This window comes from Eriocheir sinensis, chromosome 11 (assembly GCF_024679095.1).
Source record: "Eriocheir sinensis breed Jianghai 21 chromosome 11, ASM2467909v1, whole genome shotgun sequence".
Classification (NCBI taxonomy): domain Eukaryota; kingdom Metazoa; phylum Arthropoda; class Malacostraca; order Decapoda; family Varunidae; genus Eriocheir; species Eriocheir sinensis.
Window position 1 is genome coordinate 17,837,649 of NC_066519.1, and position 6,000 is coordinate 17,843,648.

The 6,000-nt window shown below is 42.7% G+C and overlaps 1 long non-coding RNA gene across 3 annotated transcripts in view; it reads left to right on the forward strand.

The window, feature by feature from the left end:
• LOC126996961 (uncharacterized) overlaps nt 1-6,000 on the forward strand; it is a 59,645-nt gene that overhangs the window by 19,785 nt on the left and 33,860 nt on the right. The gene's annotated exons all lie outside the window — the stretch shown is intronic.

The window sequence follows — 6,000 nt, forward strand, 5'->3', positions numbered from 1 at the left end:
AGATAAAGAAAAAAGGTTTGTTGACAATATGTACTGTGGAAAAATGGTTTAAATGGGCTGCGTAGAAGATATGGAAAGAGGATAGAGTATTGGGTAAGGATGAGAGAAAGGAAAGGTCAAGAAGGAATAGGATGATAATGAAATGCAGATGATAACAGGAATTAAGATCAAAGGGAAAGAATAGTCGTAGGGTGCTCAAATATACACAAGGCAGGAGGTAAGTCTGTGAAAGGGACAAGGTAGGGGTGACGAATGAAGAGAAAGGGAATAAAAACAGATATAAATGCAGAAACCAGGAACCAAGGGAGGAGAAGGAAAAGAGCTAAGATGATAAAAGATGGAGAAACTAGGAACGAAGAGAAGGGATGAAGGAAAGGTACTAAGATGACAGATACAGAAGCGGGGATAAAGTGAAGGAAAGAAGGAAGGGTAATAGAGATGCCGAAACCAGGAGTCAATGTTAGGAAAAGAGAAATAACGAGAGAAAGATGTTTGATGGAAGCAGATGAAAGAAAGGGAATATATAAAAACAGTAAGGGAAAGAGAAAAACGAGAGAAAGATGTTTTATGGAAGCTGATGAAAGAAAGGGAATATATAAAAACAGTAAGGGAAAGAGAAAAAACTAGAGAAAGATGTTTGATGGAAGCAGATGAAAGAAAGGAAATACATAAAAACAGTAAGGGAAAGAGAAAAACGAGAGAAAGGTGTTTGATGGAAGCAGATACAAGAAAAGGAATAAATTAAAACAGGGTAAGAGAGAAACGAAAGATGTTTTATGGAAGAATGTACCAGAAAATAAAAAAAATGAAAACAGAAGAAAAGAGAAACGAGAGAAATAGTTTAATGGAAGCAGATACGAGGAAAAAAATAGATACAAACAAAGAGAAAAACGAGATAGGTGTTTTATGGAAGAAGAACAAAAAAGAAGAGAAATGATAACAGCTACCCTTGATAAACTAAATAACAGCGGATATAGAGTGAAGCAGAGTGAAGTGAAATGAAGTGAAGTGAAGTGAAGGGGAGGATAGCAGAGCATCATCAGGAGGGAAAAAAGAGAAGGGGGAATGGGCATGCGTCAGAGAGGGGAAGAGAGTGATGGCGGGGATGGCGCATGTAATATAAAAGGTTATGGTGGTTATTTGGTGGTGGGTGATAGCCAATAATAACCGAAATAATGGTGTACGGCTATGCATTTTTCATTACGAGAGAGAGAGAGAGAGAGAGAGAGAGAGAGTGAGAGAGAAGAGAAAATGAAAAAAGAGAAATGAAGAAGAGATAAATTGAGAAGAGTACAGTAGAGAGAGAGAGAAAGCATGCAGGCAGACAGGCTAGCAACAGCGGCTGAGCTAGACAGAGTAATATCCGGTGTGGTATATTGTAACCGCATTTCTCTCTCTCTCTCTCTCTCTCTCTCTCTCTCTCTCTCTCATTCCTCCTCCTCCTCTTCCTCCTTCGTCACCCGTTGTCCCTCTCTTCCTCTGTTCTCCCTGTCTCCCCTTTCCCTCCTTCCCTCATCTCTCCTCTTCCTTCCTTCATTTCCCCTCACTTATCTCTCTTCTCTCCCCTTTTTCCTCATTCTCTTTTATCCTCCCTCCTGACCTTGTCCTCGTTTTTTTGTTTGTTAGTCTGTGTGTATCTTTCTCTGCTTGCCTGTACGTGTGTGTGTGTATGTGTGTCTGTTTATCTGTATGTCTGTGTCTGGCAGTCTGTCTGGGTTGCCGACCAACCTAATTTAATTCCTTGAAAGCAATACCGCCAGAACACACACACACACACACACACACACACACACACACACACACACATTTGCTTCAGCGTTGTGTGTGTGTGTGTGTGTGTGTGTGTGTGTGTGTGTCTATGTAAGTATGTATATCTGTGTCTGTTTCTTTCTGTATGTATGTATATTTGTATGTATGTTTGGTTGTGTATGTCTCTGTTTGTATGTGTTTTATGTGTCTGTCTGTATGTTTGTCTGTCTATCCGCGTGTATGTTGCTATGTAGTATGTCCGTTTGTCTGTATGTCTATGTTGATATGTGTCTTACGTGTCTCTGTGTTTGTCTGTCTGTCTCTCATATTTGTCAGCACGTAACCACCACAACTATCACCACCACCATCTCCCCCCCTCCTCCTCTCCCCTTCCTAAGCCAATAAAAATTAAGAGCCGTTGGTGACGTCAGCGGCGAGGTGTCAACAAGTCAGCCGCTGATTGGTGTTGACTCGGGGAAGCTGACGTGACACGCTCCAAGGCTAATGACGTCATCGGAACATGTGTGAGACGTGATTCTGACGCGCCGGGTTTTTAGAGGAAGGAAAGTTAGGGATTGTTAGGTTGTTTGAGTGATTTGGTTGTTGGGTTGGGTTGGGTTAGGTTGGGTTTGGGTTGAGTTAGTACTGAAGAAGGAAACTAAAGGTAAATAAGTTTCGTATATGTTGTTGTTTTTTTTAAATGAGAGAAGGAAAGTTAAGGATAGTTTGGGTTGAATTGGGTTGATTTGCCTTGAGTCTACTAAGGTTGAGTTGGCATAGTTTGGGCTTGAATCGGGGTGAGTTGGGTTGGCTTGGGTTGGGTTGGATTGGGGTTGGTCTGGGTTGAGTTAAGTTGGGTGGGGTTGGGTTCGATTAGATTAGCTTGAGTTGGGTTGACTTAGTTTGGGTTGGATTGGATTGGGTTGATTTGGGTTAAGTTGGCTTTGGGGTTGATTTGGCTCAGGATTGATTTGGGTTGGGTTACATTTTTGAAGAAGAAACTAGAGGTAAATAATTTTCACAGGTTAATTATAAAAAAAAGGTAGTAAGATGATTGTGGCAGTTGAGAGAGAGAGAGAAATACAGCTGATAAACCATTCCCTGCCTTCAATCTCCTTTCATTCCTTTCTCCTTTATCTCCTACCTTCCCTATGCTTGTTTTTTTTCTTGTTTTTTACCTTCCCTTTCCTCCTGTCTTCCTTCTGTTTCTTCTAGTTTCTTTTCCCACCATCACGTATTTGCTGTTTCTTGTTTGAGTTTGAGTTGTCATCCTCCTCCTCCTCCTTTTCATTCCTCATATTTCTTTGCTTTCCTTATCCTCATCCAATTACATGTTCTCCTCTTACTTATCCTCCGGTTTTTCTCCTCTTTCCATTTTTTTCTCATACTTATCCTCCAGCTTTTCTCATCTTCCCATTTTTCCTCATTTATCCTCCGTTTTCCTCCTCTTACCCTTTTATCAACGCCTTCTCCTCCTCCTCCTCTTTCAGTTTATCCTCTTCCTCCTCCTCCTCCTCCTCCTCCTATAATGTTATTTCTCTTTCCTTTCAATACGGCATTCAAATCTTTATCTCTCGGCTTCTCCTCCTCCCTCTATTTACTCCTATTCATCCTGCTCAACTCCTCCTCCTCTTCCTCTTCCTCCTGCTCTTACTACTCCTACTTCTACTCCTGCTCTTGCTTCTCCTGCTGTTTCTACTTTTCCCCTGCTTGGTAACAATAAGACAGAGTGTGCAGCAGCCAGCCAGGCGATGCCGTCTGCCAAAATAATGTTGATTTATGGGGGAACTTAAACAGAATCCAACCTTCTCTCCCTCTCGCTCCGTCTTACTTCGTCTCCTGCTCTCCTCTCTCTCTCTACCTCTCTCTACTTTCTACCTCATTATTTTCCTCTCTTTCCCTACCTCTCTATCTCTTCCCTTCTCTTCCTCTTCCCTTCTCTTTCTCATTCTCCTTTTCTTTTTCTCTACCTCTTCCCTTCTCTTCCCTTCTCCTTCTCACTTTTCTTTTTCTCTACTTCTCTATCTCTTCCCTTCTCTTCCTCTTCCCTTCTCTTTCTTCTTTTCCTTTTTTTTCTCTATTTCTCTACCTCTTTCCTTCTCTTCCTCTTCCCTTCTCTTTCTCACTTTCCTTTTCTTTTTCTCTACCTCTCTACCTCTTCCCTTCTCTTCCTCGTTCTCTCTGCCTCTCCCTCTCTTCCTTATTCTTCTTAATTTCCCTCCATCTTTTAATTCTTTCCTTCCTTTCGTTCCAACTTCTCTCCCTCTCTCTCTCCGTTCGCTCCCGTTCTTTCTTCTCTTTTTCTACCTCTCTACCTCATTCTCCTTTTCTCTTCTTTCCTCTTCCCCCTTTCTCTTCCTTATTTTTCTCTTTTCCTTCCATCTTTTAATTTTCCTCTTCCTTTCACTCCTCTTTTTCTACTCTCTCTACCTCTTCCCTTCTCTCTCCTTTATTCTCCCTCTCACATTTGCCTTTCCTCTTCCTCCTTTCTCTCCCTTTTTCTTCTTTTCTCCTATCTTTTAATTCTCTCCTTTTCCTTCTTTTGTTTTCTACTTAACTAACTCCCTTTTCTTCCTTTCAATCTTCCTTCTTCCTTTTCCATCCTCCCTCTCTCTTTTAATCCTTCTCTACTCCTCTTCCTCCTTCTCTTAGTCCTTCTCTTTCCTCCTCTTTTTAATTTCCTTCTCTCTCCATGAACTAACTCTCCTCCTTAATTCTTTCCTTCCTCCTCCGTTCTCCTTCTTCCTCCCTTCTTCCTCCTTCCTCTCGACCTCTGCTCCTCGCCCCTCGTTTTCTTCCTTCTCTACTTAAAAGCAGGAAGGAAGAGGAGGAAGGAAAGCTGATGATGACGAGAGGAGGAGGAGGAGGAGGAGGTGTGTGTGTGTGTGTGTGTGTGTGTAACTTCGATACTATTTTCGTTCTCTATCGTTTTCTTTATCTCATTCCTCCTCCTCCTCCTCCTTCTTCTCCTCCTCCTCTATACCTATTTTCAAGTTCATTTTCAGCTTCTTCATCTATCGTTCTCTATGTTTTCTTCCTCTCCTCCTCCTCCTCCTCCTCCTCCTCTTTTTGTACCTCCTCCTCTCTCTCTTCCCTTTTCCTCTTCCCTCTTCCTCCGCACTAAGAGGAAGGAGAGTTTCCAAAATGTACACGTCACAATTTAATTTCCCTTCAACACAAGCACCAGAGAGAGAGAGAGAGAGAGAGAGAGAGAGAGAGAGAGAGAGAATTAAATAAGCCTAAACGCATATCTCCACCTCCACCACCGTCACCACCACCACCTCCACTGTCATCACCACCACCACCACCTCCACTCTGCCACTTCCCTCTCGCCGCATAACGTATACTCAGAATAATGCGTTACTTCCTTGCACAGTAAAGAACACATACCGCTCTCTCTCTCTCTCTCTCTCTCTCTCTCTCTCTCTCTCTCTCTCTCTCTCTCTCTCTGCTGGCTCTTCTCTTAATTTATCTTTTCTTTTCTCTTTTTTATTTTCTCTTCTCCCTTTCTCTTTTCTCATCTTTCTTCTATTTCTCTTCACCACTTATCTTTTTCTTTTCTCTTCTTCACTTCTCTTTTTCTCTTCTTTTTCTCTTCTTTTCTCCTCTCTCTCTCTCTCTCTCTCTCTCTCTCTCTCTCTCTCTCTCTCTCTCTCTCTCTCTCTCTCTCTCTCTCAAGCGTGAAGGCTTTTATCCCTCCCTTCATGCATACCGGCCCTTCCCTGCTCCTACGAGGGGAGAGGATACACACACACACACACACACACACACACACACACACACACACACGGAGGCATTAGCAAGCACTCCTCCGGTTACTCTCCTCCGCTGATCAACGTTTATAGTTTCTTGTTTTGTGATGTTAGTTTCAGGCTGGGTAGGTAGCTTGAGAGGGAGGGAGGGAGGGAAGAGTTGTGAGGAGGGATTAGTCGGCGGGTTGGGTAAGGAAGCTAGGAAGGGGATAGGTAAAGGATAGGTAAAAGGTAGTCTGGATAAGTAATTAAGTAGAGGGAGGGTGGGTTTGATAGGTAAAACACATGTAGGTAAATGGGTAAGGTTAAGTACAGTAGGTAAGGCAGGTAGGTAAAACACTTAGCCAGGTAGAGATATAGAAGGGAACGCTTGCTAATTATGTAGGCAAATAGGTAACACAGGTAGATAGGTTAGCGGGTTAGGCAGGTTGGTGGACAGAACCGTTAGGCAGGTACATGGGTAAGAGGGAAGGCTCAAGTAGGTAGACAGGTAAGTAGG